This window comes from Ornithodoros turicata, chromosome 4 (assembly GCF_037126465.1).
Source record: "Ornithodoros turicata isolate Travis chromosome 4, ASM3712646v1, whole genome shotgun sequence".
NCBI classification, from domain to species: Eukaryota; Metazoa; Arthropoda; class Arachnida; order Ixodida; family Argasidae; genus Ornithodoros; species Ornithodoros turicata.
This window is the reverse complement of record NC_088204.1, coordinates 17,315,201-17,329,425: the sequence shown is the minus strand read 5'-3', so window position 1 is coordinate 17,329,425 and position 14,225 is coordinate 17,315,201. Positions and strand designations below refer to the sequence as shown.

Below are 14,225 nucleotides of genomic sequence, written 5' to 3'. Positions count from 1 at the left end.
CACCCCGCGCTTTATCACGAGTGATAAAGGTATCATTATGTGCAATGGTTGGCCTTCGCCGTGCTATGTGGTGAAGGTCTGTTGAGTGTAAGTTACAAGTAACTAGTTTTTTTTTGTTGCAGTAACAAGGTACTTTCCTACGAAAGTTACTTTTAACTGTAATCAGTTACCGCTTTGAAATAACAGTAAAAGTGTAGCTGCATCAGTAACTGTATAACTGTAACAAACAGGAACAAACTAACTGTAAAATGTAACTGCATAAGTAACTGTAACGAACTGTAACAAAGAGGAGCAAACTAACTGTAACTAACTGTAAAATGGAACTGTATAAGTAAGTGTGTTTTAGGCAACTCTATAAGTAACTGTGTTTTAAGCAACTGGTCCGAGATTTTCAAGCGGTGTCGGAGGCTGTCACAGGCCCATGGATATGGTTCGTGTTTGGTCAGGTTTGGTCATATTGTGAACATTTCGTAAACAAGTGAAATAAATATTCTATTCAGCAACTGTATAACATGTAACTGTAGCTATATAAGTTACTCAGGCATTACAATATTTTTAACGCATCAGTTCCCTGACGTCGTTTCGTCGAGCCTTCAAATAACCTGTAGTTTTTTTTTGTTTTTTTTTTCAAGCAGGAATTTCAAGAATTTTTACATCTCATTAAACGTAGACAGGATGGCCTTAGACTAACTCCATCCGTGCTCTTACACTCTAAGGAAAAAATGAGTAATTTTAGACATTTTGGGGACTAAATGCATTGCCACAAAAATTAGTCCCTTTAGGGAGTAAATGCACAGGACTAAGTGAATATCACGGAGTGGAGTTTGCATTTCACGCTTTGTTCTAACAGTCCCATGTACATAATTCATGTGTATGATTGGAAACACTTTGAACTAAACCGTCAACCGTGGTATGTCGAGTGATATAAAATCGTGCGACATGCATGGGGCAAAGTTTGTCAAGAAAGAACCGCAAACTATTTCTTACGCTGTGCGGTTGGAAAATCGCTAAGTTGGGTAAGTTATAGAGCCTCATTCCATCAAATTCACGAAGAGCACATATTTACGCTGACTCTCGCATTCAGGAGATCGTTTTCGAAGTTCAGCAGTGACTATTTACAGTTCTGGGGAGTAAATTTCGGGGTTAGGGAACTAAAATGGGGAGTGATTGCAATCGAGGGGACTAGACTCTGCAATTACTCCCCATTTTACTCCTTTTTTCTCTACATTGTAGGGTGCATAGGAACTCACTCTTTATAACACGGTGTTAACTAGGCAAGAACAGCACAAGTGCTAAAACGAAGTTCTTGAGTTACATTTATTCCGCCTTTTTTCACCCTTAGAAGGTAACTGTAAAGTCACCAAGTAGGAAACTTAAACGTGGTAACTGTAGCTGTAACTATAGTTATACATTTCAGAAAGAGTAACTGTAAATCAGTTACTATTTTTGCAGGCTAACTGTAACGGCAACTTAGTTACTTCTTTTGAGTAAGTTACCCATGACTGGTCCCAATATCATCCGCTTGGCCCACCAATTTATAACTCCGCTGGTACAACGTTGACCTCGCACTCTTTGTGAACATGAATAGTTCAAAGCTGTTCGCAACGCACGTGTAGCCAATCATTTGTAGCAGACGGCCTCACAAGCAGAAGCCGCTGGCTAGCAGACGACTTATTTGCTCACAGCCGTGAAATGGGTATGCAAAACGTAGCTCCAGGCGTGTTGAGGTGCTTCTGTTTGTGCTTAGTGACTTCCATATTTACAAATACCCGCGAGCAGCAGCGTTATTGGATGGCACGAAATGCTCTCGGCGCTTCTGGCGTGAGCATGCATGTGTGTCAGGTAATTTTGTGAGTCGCCGAAGAACGGTATCTTGTATCGAATAACCCGCATTCTAATAACTGAGACGGCAGAGAAAAAAAAAATGCAGATAATGGGATGCAGGACGTGTGCTATTACGAGACTGCTTATCCAAACGAGCAACAATGAACAAATCTAAATATGGAAAGATAGCTCGGAAAGATAGCAGTTTGGAGACGTCAATGCTAATAATGCACAATAATTCGGGGCTTTACGTCGCGAGACAACTGCCATCATGAGCGATCAAGACAATGTGCTCCCGTGTTAAAGTGAAGACATCCTGCAGGGGTGAAGGGGTTCTGACGGGGTAGTAATTTTGGGATGAATAATCTTAGCCTGCTAGTTCATTTGCCCAACGACCTGAGAATGGTCACTGCGTCATAACAGCTTCTGGTGCAGTAAGCTGCTGCAGAACCAGGGTGTCGAACCGAAACGTTTTTCGTTCCGGTTTTCGTTCCGGTTCTACCATAAACGGTTCGGTACCGGTTCTGCTCCGGAGCAAAAAAATAACGATTCATACCGGTTTCAACCGGTTCTGCTTCTGGTGGGCATATTAATTCCGTTTATTCCTCATACATGGTATTTGATATTAATAGGCAGCTGTGAAATTGGTAACTCCTGGTTCCTGTCGGTGACTGTCTCTTCAAATAGGCTTTCTCCTTTCTTGAAGCGCGTGATACAGATGGACTTGTTTGTTGTGATGTCATACGTAAAGTACTTTCTTGCTGGATTGGTGCGATCGCGTCCCATGTGAATGTCTGTTGCTGCTTCCTAGCCAGCAAGCACCACCGCACGAGTACGACGCAAACCGAGGAACACCCTCTCGCACAAACGCGCTCGACGGCTCCGTTTTCTTTTCTTCGTGTCCTGTTCACAAAAGAGGCACCACTTCGCACGCGCTTGCCTCGCGGATACGTAAATGTATTCAACTTCGCTGCTCTCAAATAAGGGACGCGCTGCGCGACATTACCGATAGAGAACTCAAACTCAAACTCAAACTCAAACTCAAACCGATAGAGAAGCCGTTACGCACCCCCCCCCCCCCACACACACACACTCTTGGGTCGCTGTTTAGTTGAGGAGAGTTTGGGCGCATGAAATTGAAACGAACACTACGGCACTTTGGTAGAGAGCCACCACCGGTCAGATGTACCTATAAGTATATGTGCGCGAACGATAAAACGTTACAAAGGGAGCCTAAGGGCCATAGTATGTCGACATACATTGCACCGTAACCGTAACCCTCGTAAAGTATCCATGACATGACTTCAGGACGCACGACGTCAGTTTCATTCGCCTACTCGTAGTCCAAACCGGCGAAGTTTTTGCTTGGACCGAAAACCGTTAAATAAATTTTTCGGTTTCCCTCCTGAGCGAAAAAAAACGTATACGGTTTCGATTCCGTTCCGGTTCGCTCCAAAATAGCGTTTTTTTTCGGTTTTCGGTTCTGGTTTTCGGTTTGCTCTGACACCCTGTGCAGAACTCTTAGTGCAAAAAACGTAACAGTAATTGTGTCCTGAAAGCGCGGAGAGTTTTAAAACATGATCGCGAAGCCCATGTCTATTTTTGCAAATTTTCACATCACTGCAAATGCCTGCGATATCTCATTCAGAGACGCAATCCTAAAAACCAAAGTTAACAAGATGCTAGTATGGTGAGGCTCGAGACAACAACAACAATAATTAAATCGTGACTATGACATGGGGTGATTCACTGCTGGAGAGCAGCACACTACACCATTGCACGCGAATCATTAGATGTGAGTTATGAGAATGAAGTTAAAGTTATGTACAAGCACAACAATTGAGCTATCCTCCACTGGCGGCGCTACGCCGCAAAAAGGAAGTAAAAAGAACAACAACAGCAAAAACACACACACATGCTCTCTCACACACACACACACATGAAAGAAGCACGAATGGTCATTGAGATACAGAGTGTGACTCTACAACGTCTGTAGCAAACTGGTAGACAAAAGGAACGCCAAGAACATCAGAAGACATCGACGGTGTTGCACGTGGCTCTGACATGGGCCGAGAATTGCAGCCAGGTTGAATGTCTGTCTGCTAGCCGTACTCAATGAGCACAGAGTTGCCGCCTCTCCGTTTCGTAGAGCTCACATTCTGTTGGGACGTGCTCAAAGTTCGCTACGATGCCACATTTGGAGCATAGGCTGCTGTCACAGTAATGGACGAGTTCAGAAACTCCCAGAGTGCTTAGTGCCGCTTTGAACTGTGGGAGTTTACTAAGACGAAAGAAACGGGTGGCCTACAAACTGTTCCGATCTCGCCCCTACCGGTCCATTGTCCACGACGTGTCAAGGTCCGTGAAAGCGAAATGTGAAGGATTATTCTTCGTTCCCCCGCTCAGCAAGCGCCCAGGATGCAATGCGTGCGCAAAGAGCACTGGGATTTTATGAACTCGTCTACTAGATAGCGACGAAGCCTGTGCAGGAGGGACGTAAAATAGCGTGGTAAACAGTCTCGAACAGAGAAAGACAAATTTGGATCCACCGAATACACGAGAGACCCGTCAGTGATGTCCCGACTCCACTGCTGGCGAGCTGCGGGCTGGATGAGCTCAGTGAGAAGTGATTTCCTCTCTCCTCTTGACAACACTATTGGTACAACCGTCCGAGACTGGTGGGCTGAGGTTCGAGAACCTTACTTGTTGCAGACGATTATCCATTTCCGTGACCAATCTTCTATTACGCAGTCCCGTGAAGTACTAACTCAGTTGCAAGTAATGACTTACTGAACAATTATCCAGTAACTGTAATTAGTAACTCTTTCGAGAGCGCAACTTTTATAGTGAGCACCAGTTGGCAACAGGCAGTGAACAAAGGTGCGACAAGTTCCAGAAATTAGAGAGACAATCACGAAATTCTAAAGTAACTGTAACTAGGTGGCGTCTAGTTACCGCTACTTTACAATTACCTGTCTACCCCTATGACTTCAGAAATTTGTCGCATCTCCTTTACCTCAAAAAGAATTATTAGCTACAGGTACCGAATAATTGCTAAGTAAATGAGTAGTTAACTAAGTTACCCCCCAAAACTGCTATCATGCACACACAGAAAAAAAAAAAAAAAAAAGAATTGTAGAGGAACAAGAAAGCGAGCGACGTAAAAAAAGTTACTCTTCTTTTTTTTTCCTTTTTGCTGATGCGGTACGTTTTTATGTGGAACATCCTCTCTTTATTGGTGCACGCTAAGGTAAGCTATTGGGCATACGAATTACATTCGCCATTAACATAAAGGACAAGGAAGAGGAGCCAGAGAGAGGGAAAAGAAATGAAAGATGGGAGCTCGTTATTCATTCCGCTTTACGAATAGCGTGACCTTTTTTATGTAAACGTTGAGCGAACGCATTAGTTAACGGAAATGATTGGTTAAGAGTGGAATGAGGAATATGAGGAAAAAAGGAACGTTACAAATCGAAATGTGGAACACGTCACCGTTTAAAATGAATACCGTTGCCGAACGAATTCACTTCATTTTTCGATGCCTCGGTTTTTGAATTGCAAAACGCTATCGGAGAGTCGACCACCTCTGTTGGTAAGATCAACTGAAGGAAATCGCGAGCGACTTGGAATGGCTGTCTGAAGAATATTACAGTACATGTACCGAACTGCTCCACAAAATGGTACTAACAGAGCCTGAGACGAATACTTTCATCGCGCAACTAAAAAAAAAAGGTATATAAAAGAAAACTTTCGTAAAAAAGGAACAGTGCTTGCCAACATAACATGCCATAACCACACAATGCACAGAGTGATAGCATCATCGCTTGGAGGAGGGGGCGTACACCGCTATGTTATCATCCCACTCTAAAAACAAAACTTCACCGCATAGCACGCTGTGCGCCAACCATTGCCAAGAATGATAGGGTTATCGCTTCTGATTCGAAGGGAGACGGAGCGTACGCCTTTTTGTGGCAATTTTCATATATCCAAATTGCCACAAAAAGGCGCACACCCACCTGTCTCTTCGAATCAGATGCGATAACCCTATCATTTGTGGCAATGGTTGGCTCACAGCGTGCTATGCGGTGAAGTTCTGTTTTTAGAGTGCATAAAAGAAGGAGATTGTCCTGCACTCTTAAAAATGAACTTCACCGCATAGCATACGCTCTTAGCCAACCATCATCTCGAATGATATCGTTATCTGCCCTGATTTGCTGAAAACGGGAGGCGTACGCCATTTTTGTGACAATTATGAACAGCATAAGTGTCACAAAAAAGGCGTACGCCTACCGTTTTGAAGAAATCAGGGCACACAGCGATATCATTCGAGTAGTTGGTTGGGTAGGAGCGTGCTATGCGGTGAAGTTCATTTTTAAGAGTGTACTTGAGTGGCGCATAACAGTACCCAGTACCCCTCGGACGGTCTGTTCTTAGCTTGCGATATGGCCAAGTTTTGTAGAGCGTAAAAGCACATAAAAAGAAAGCAAAACACCCGAGAGCCCAGCCTTCGACCGTGCTCCGGATCTTCCAAGAAGTTGGAGGAGAGACATATGAAATATTACATAGTAAATATATGTATATATATATATATCCGTATGTACTCGCCACGGGCAGTAAAAGTCGCCCAATTAATATTCCGCTCGCGGGGGCCGCTTTTGCCTAAAAGGATTTCTGCTCGACGTGCCTGCGCATCTGCGGAGCTCATCCGGAAATGCTGCGAGCGGCGCCCGGTTTCTCGCCTATATATTTCTCCGCTTTCAATTTTATTTCGTGGCGACGGAATGCGCACGGAGGTCGGCGACGCGCGCACGTTCGAACCGCTGCAGATCGAAACGCGCCTTGTAACGAAAAAGTCAGCATGTTATATATGTGTGGAGAGGCGTGCGCGCGTACGATTACATCCGCGCAGACTTGTGCCCGTTACTCGAAAAAAGTAATTGATTACCGTTACTGTTACTTCTGTGGAAAAAGTAATTGATTACCATTACCAATTACTCGACTTCAAATGTAATTGAGTAACGAGTAGAAAAGTAACGCGTTACTTCGGTCGTTACTCTGCATTCACGCAAATTATAACCGTCTTTGTGTGCCTCAGAAAAAAAAAAAAAAGGATTCAACAACTGAAATAACAAGACAAACAAAAACACGTAGGACAAGGAGATCTGTACGCCCGGGAAGACGTTGACACGATTGTGGAAGAGCAATGCGTGGAACTTCCCCATGGCTCACTAAACCTCCAGAGCTTCAGGTACCATCACACTGGTGTAGGAAGAGGTTAGGGAGAGAGACTCTGAAATTCCAGAGCATTATTACAATGACCTCCGTTTGCTATAGTAGAACAGCCCAACAAAGGCTGATGGCACCAGGGGCTTGACTTGGGGCAGAACATCTGAAAGATAAGCTAATCTCTGCCGGAAAAGTAATCAATTACTGAGTAATCGATTACTCAGAAAAGTAATTGATTACTCGAAAAATTACTTTGACAGTAAAGTAACTGATTACTCGAAAAATTACTTTGACAGTAAAGTAACTGATTACTCGAAAAATTACTCAAAAAGGTAATTGATTACAAGTAACGCAATTACTAGTAACGCGTTACGCACAAGTCTGCATCCGCGCGACATTTTCGTTTGCGGATAGAAATATGCACGCTTTGAAATCGGCGCGGATACAATGCGGATAAAAGCGCGCGCCTCTGCGGTGGCCGCGCCTGTCCACATTTTTGTCCGCGAACAAACGTGTTTCTGTTGACGTCCTCTAGGGGGAGTCATAATTGAGAGCAGGCTGTAAATTTAAAATGACGCCGAAGTGTGCTGTATACCTTCCATTGCTGTGCATTCAACTGCTATTATTTGCTTATTAACTGCTGTGCCTTTAAGTATTGGACAACTGTGGATGACACGACGTTCCTGAAAAGTTCGCATGCTGAAAATTCGAGACGTATGTAACATAACGTAACATTTTTAGCGGATATATTCAATATCCGCGCCGATGCGGACGCTGAAGGTGTTAACGTAGTCGTAACGTGACCGTAACCGTAACGTGTTGACGTAAAACTTGTTTTACCAAATGTGCGTAACATGACCGAACGAGGTACGTGCTATATGTGCACTATTCGTAGACAACTTGACGGGCATTAACTTGTGGCAACCGTATTAAGAGATTTGGACTATGTATAGCTCAGACCCGTTAGGCGTAGAAGTCCTTTGTGACGAGCAACGCGGCGGCAGGACCACTGTCGCAAGAATTCGTGCTCACCCAACAAAAAAGGTCCGTGTTCTAAGTAGTCTGTTACCAGCAATAGATGTGATTATCATAATTAGCTGTTCGAACATTGTCCTCATCATTTGCATCGGCCGATACCTGATGGAAAAGCGGCGACACACGAGTGTCCACAGAGTCTCTGTCGTAGCACATGGTCACTATCTCGTCCGCGCCGCAGTTGGAACACGAGGGGCAGCTGAGAAGACCTCATCTGGTCAGTTTGTCTTTCGTTGGCAATATCTGCCAACAAGTCTTCCCGCGACAGCGAACTAGACAGCGATGACGCGGTGTAAACATGTTAATTTAGCCCTGATTTATTCCTTTTCTTTTATATACATCTGATATTCCTTTTGTACTGATATTGTACGATGCTTGTCCCCCTCAACTTCAAATAGTATTAATTGCATTCGAGGTGCAGCGATCACGAACGTGGACTGACGAACCCCTAACCCCTGTACACCGCGCCGGAGATGGACGCCCTTCCATTGTCTCGCGTGTTACCAGTTCCAGCAACACCCCCAGACTCACGCACACAATTCCACAAGATACTCCATCATTCCACGGAACCGTCTCAGAAAGAGCTTACACCCACGTGCAGGTTGATTGGATCCCCACCTTTCTATTCCATCTCGTTCTGTGGGATTACTGCACGATTCTACGGCACACAGTCATTGTTATCTTGTTATGGTATGCGAATATTCATAAGGTCAGCGATGTCTTAACTGACGAGTGTTGTTACGTGAACGAGTGCTGGCACACACGGAGGTAACGATTCGTTTATAAGACGCAGCGTATGTAGACTTTGTCTTCCGTTTGTATCACGCCGGCTGGCTTCGCATTCTGGCTTTCGGGTCATGGAGCTCTCGCCCTGATGGGAAGACGTCACGTTCCACGTGACCGTCACGAAGACGCGGCACGTGTCGTCATAGCTAGGTTGTCAGCTGCGGCAACTTCGCCGGCGGTAGTCGGGGGTACGCAGGCTTGTTTTGCTAGTAGTTCTACAGGCCTATCCTCGTCTCAAAGCAAGAATGAGTTTACACCATTCTATTTTCTGTATAACAATTACAATTGCCTTTTCTTGTTCTTTTTTTTTTTTTTTTTTGCTGTTCACATACACTACCGCCCACTGCCGTTGGTGCACTGAGCATCTGGTCACAGGGAGGCTTATGTTTCCCTCGCTCAAGAGCTTTACCCAACGACGTCATCCGGCTAAAGGCCACCGTCATACCTAAGCATTCCACGTGGAAGAGTATGTCGAACGCGTAAAATAAAAATAAAAAAGGAACCTACGTGTGCGTACAGTACACTGTACAGGCTATACAGTTGCGACCAGACTGTTGGTAGGCCAAGAGAGAGAGAGAGAGAAAGCAGAAACAAAAGGGGGTCTAGCTGGTTTGGTCTGCTTTAAAAAGGATGAAAAATTTGGAAAGGTTGTGTGGTCCACGAGAATCCTAGGGAGGAAAGGCACACATCTTGTCGGTAGACCATGTCGCTCACCGAATTCTCTTTTGATATCAAGAAGTCCGTTGATATATGTCCGATGCGCTCCGTAGCACTTCGCGTTCTGCTGTGTATCGCGCGCAGCTGGGCAGTATATGCTTGATGTCGGAACAAAAATACTAAGGGTTACGCTACTACCAAGCGTGATACTACCAAGCTACTAAGCTACTATACCAAGAGTGATATTTCAAATGTATTGTGCGTTTCGATCAAACGCATCCGTTCACTTTCAGAACGCCAGCAGCGAATGCTAACCGTCGAACAGGCGCGACATTTTATATTCATCACTACACAACATGAACACGGCTTGTATTCATGCCACTTCAATCGTTTGGCATGCATTGAATGCAACTGAATTGTTCTCCAAAACATTCATATAGGATGCCCCCATAATCATTTAAAACTGACTGCCAATGCAGCACCGATACGAACAAGTTTAATTCGATTCAATAAATTAGGGATGTGCCAACCGAATCCGCGAACCCTCGAATCCTAGGCATGGACTCCAAAACGGCGAATCGAATCCTTCGAATCCACCAACCACGTTTGTTCGTTTCTTTTTAAAATTGGCGCCCCTGGAGTCCGCCGAAAGCCTGATTGGCTTTCATTTGACTGGCACCAAAAATATCGCGAGTTGAGAAAATTGTCAAAAACGTTCCTGATCGCACCCACATCGACAACATTGTCAGAAATACTCTTCAGCACACCTGGTGTCATAGCTTATAAAAAACACAGTAGGCTAGACCATGAGCGGGTGAGAACGGTGGTGTTTTTGAACATATAAAATCTTCATTAATTTATAACTTTCAGCTGTGTTGACATGTTTGCTTGTTTAGATTGCTCTGGACTGAAAGTGTTCAGGCAGGAACGCTTACATTACAAGTTTAAAAGTAACATGATTTTGTTTTTGATTGTTTCTTAGTTTTATGGAAATAATTCAGACTCGGTCAGATTCAGATTCAGACTTGAGGTTCAGTTTATGTATTTTCCTGCAGTCGATGAACAACATCTTCAAGAAATTACATTTAAGAAGAAGTACATGTGTATGCTTCCCTCTCCTGAGAATGAACTAATACTTAATTTGCTTTTCATTAAAGAAATATACCAAATTCTGCTTCAAAACACTTTTCACTAGAGGTGTCCTTCCACCTGGCTTTTTAAAAGCTCTGTTTTGAGAAAGGATTCGAAAGGTTCGAGATTCGTAAGATTCGTGGATTCGCAGAACCTTCCTTGGATTTGGATTTGGATTCGGATTCAGAAAATACTGGATTCGTCCCATCTCTACAATAAATGCATCATGCTCGGGTTCTTGGAACACACCTCGCCCTTCCTTCCAGGCCCTGTACAGCCACACACGGAAACGATAATATCACGGTAGCGTGTTCAAAAGGCGGCGAAGAGTGTGCTTTGAACAAGACGGAGTGCGACAGAGAACAGACGATCTAGACACAGAAGAAGCACGCGCGCTTCTTCTCCGAAGCACACGGGGAATCGCTTGTTTCGCAAGACGCGCTGCACAAAATGATTTGGCGGTTCAGATTGCCGAAAGGTGAGGCAATAACCTTAGTGATTAATTGCGGCAGCGATGTGGCAAACGGACAGCGTTATGTGCTGAGCCACAATCTGTATGATTAATCTGCGAAGTTATACATCGGGGAGCACATCTTTCATAGCGAATTTCATTCGTCTTCGTGGGATGCATTTTGCGCGCTTGTAATAGCTGCAATTGATTGATTGATTGATTTTTTGTTGATTCCGTGTTAGCGCCGCGAAGCAACGCTGGCTATGAGCGGCGCACGGATGTGGAGAGATGGAGAGAGGACAACAGGAAGGAGTGGGGAACATGGGGGTGTTAGTGTGCGTCCTGGGCCGACTTCGGGGGGAACTGTGCCGACATTCGTCTGAAAACCCAGGGAAAACCTCAAACAGCGCAGCCGGTGATAGGATTCGAACCCACAACATCCCAGTCGTCAGCACGCCCTTGGCTACCACGAACGAGCTGGACGCCAACCCGCTCGGCCATGCCGCTGGTTTGATTGATTGATTTCATGGAAAAAAAGTCAAGTGGAGATTTCGGCTTCACTATAGCTGCTAACGTTTTTGACGAGATCCTTTTTGCTATCAATAATAAATACATCCGCACGTGATTATGTTTTAGTAAGAATGATGATGATGATGGTGGTGGTGATGTGACAAAGAAAACAAAAATGTGGATGTGAGTCAGACGAAGTCGAACTGGCTACCCCAGGACGCTTGCGTACAGAAAATACAAACAGATGAACGAGTTAAAGCGATGGAGTTCAACATGTAGTTCAAAAGTTTCAACCAAGTGAGCGTGAGTGAAGTAAGAAAGTCATGGGCACATCCACGTCGAATCTAAAGCATGCAGTTTTGAGAAGGCGTTGGTCAGTTTCATTACGGTCATACCAGAAAATTTTCATTGCATAACACACATTATTGTACTGTACTAGTGTACACTGTCAAAGGAAATTTTGTATGAGTTATTGCTGTTTGCAGGAATACCGCACAACCCTTTAAGAATTGCTCGATATTTGTCTCCTTACAGAAACCACAGACTGCAACATCTCTGCATTACTGCATTACTGCATTACGGAACAACACAGGTGAGTGCATTTCAAAACATATTTATCGATCAATATTGGTTTCTGCACAAGCTTTAGTCGACAGTGAACTGGAGTAAATGTGTACACGCTCTACAACGTATACAAGAGGGAGTAAATTTATATATGCTATTAGTTTACTAATTATATTACTAAGCATCACGCGCACACATACCGTTATTTACTAACAAATAGAAATATAAAAGTCAAGGCAAACCGGGAAGTGGTGACAAGACCATTGAAATTTTGCACCGGGAACGGGAAAGTGCATGCAATCAGTCACGGGACGCACCACGATCCCTAATTACTTCCCGGGGAGCCCCGCTGCTGAAGCGATTATATGGACAGTGCCTGGCTGCAAATTTCCCTGCGTTCATTAACCCTCCCCTTTGACATCCCGTGTCTTTCCAATGTATGCAACCTCAAAAGTCATGTATACCAGACCAGGAACCTTTCTGATCTTTCGGACGGAACTGCACTCTAAGGGGGGGGGGGGGGGAGTAAAATGGAGAAGTAATTACAGTTTCAAGTTCCCCTAGATATAAAATTACTCCCCATTTTAGTTGCCTGAGCCTGACATTTTCTCCCCAGCGATGCAAGTAGTCTTCAAACTTCGCACAATCTTCCATGCATTTAGTCTCTAAAGAGAGTGATAGTAGTGCAATAAATCTATGTATAGCCCCCGAAGCCCCGTTTGGCTGACGTTTCCTCCCTTTTTTTTTCCTTTGTTCTGATAAATATATCCCCCCCCCCCCCTGAAGGGACTAAAATTCCTCTTGTTTTTGTTTTTTTCTTAGAGTGTGTAAAGCGGGTCAGGCCTTCTTTTGTCATTATGAATATGTACAAACCGCATCCAGTTTCTATGCAGAGCATACAAGGAAAACAAAACACGAAGCGAATGATCCCATAGTTGCAGTTTTACACAATTCCTCTCATGTACGATACAGTAAACAGAACGTATTTTTACGGGGTAATGATTCACTGCAGTCATGTGTAATTTGTTGTACGTAGTAAATGTAATTGGCTGTAATATCGTTCCTAATTTATTGTTCATTCGCAAATTTTCCCGTTACATAAACTGATATTCCGAATTACGCTGCATTGTAAATACATTTATGCGTCACCTACCAAATCTAGATGACATTGTGCATCAGCAACCGTAACTGTTGGAGGCCAATATCGAAACTATGCAACCGATAAATTATTTACATGCCGCAACGTCAGTTAATTCCTGAGTGGAACTCATACCACCCGCTCATACTCGGGTTTAAATTTTGCTGACACGTAGCATGCCTTCCAGACGTTTATGTACCCCAAAAAGGGTGTGATTCCCTGTGCACCCCACAGGGAATCGGCAAATCAACACATCCAATGATATCGTTATCAGCACCACTCTTGGTTTGAGGGGAGAGCGATGCATATGCACATGCAAAGTGTTACAAAGCCTCCCAACATACTCAAAGGCCTCCAAAAGGCCTCCAATTTTCGACAAATCAGGAGGATGATCGATGCAACTATAGTTTCAACTGCACCACGTGTTTCTTCGATGCGTGTCTCTCATTGAAGACTCTCAATAAAGTTGTTGTTGTTGGATGAGTGTGCGATAGTGCAACAGAGGTCATATAATAATGTACTGCAACCGGTAAATGATCGTCCTTTTAACCGCAGTCAAGAAAATGTTTTACGACTTCGCCTCCTGGTAAGAGGCGGCTACGCTACTCGAAACTATTTAACTCTATACTTTCTTCTACTCGTCTGCCTTCTGATCTAACGCGTTAAGTGTGATTGATAAAAGAATGATGAGTTCATAGAACCAGCTGTTGTAGCGACTGGTTTATACACCTTAGTGCCTTTTCTACGGAAGGGATGCGCACACGTGTTCTTCTTGTCTCCTTTTATTGCTTGGGCACTTCCTAACTGGTTTCATGAACTTCTTTGCTTTGTGAACTAATGATTCATGCTGGGTGGGTGACGGTTTCCATAACTAGAAGTAAGACTGGTCTGGGGAGGGTTGCA

The 14,225-nt window shown here is 44.1% G+C and overlaps 1 protein-coding gene across 1 annotated transcript in view; it reads left to right on the top strand.

The window, feature by feature from the left end:
* Positions 1-14,225, top strand: part of LOC135391206 (uncharacterized) — a 179,044-nt gene that overhangs the window by 91,622 nt on the left and 73,197 nt on the right. Inside the window, exon 3 of the mRNA XM_064621358.1 lies at positions 12,155-12,212. The gene's annotated coding sequence lies outside the window, so the exon portion shown is untranslated. The remainder of the gene's footprint in view (positions 1-12,154; positions 12,213-14,225) is intronic.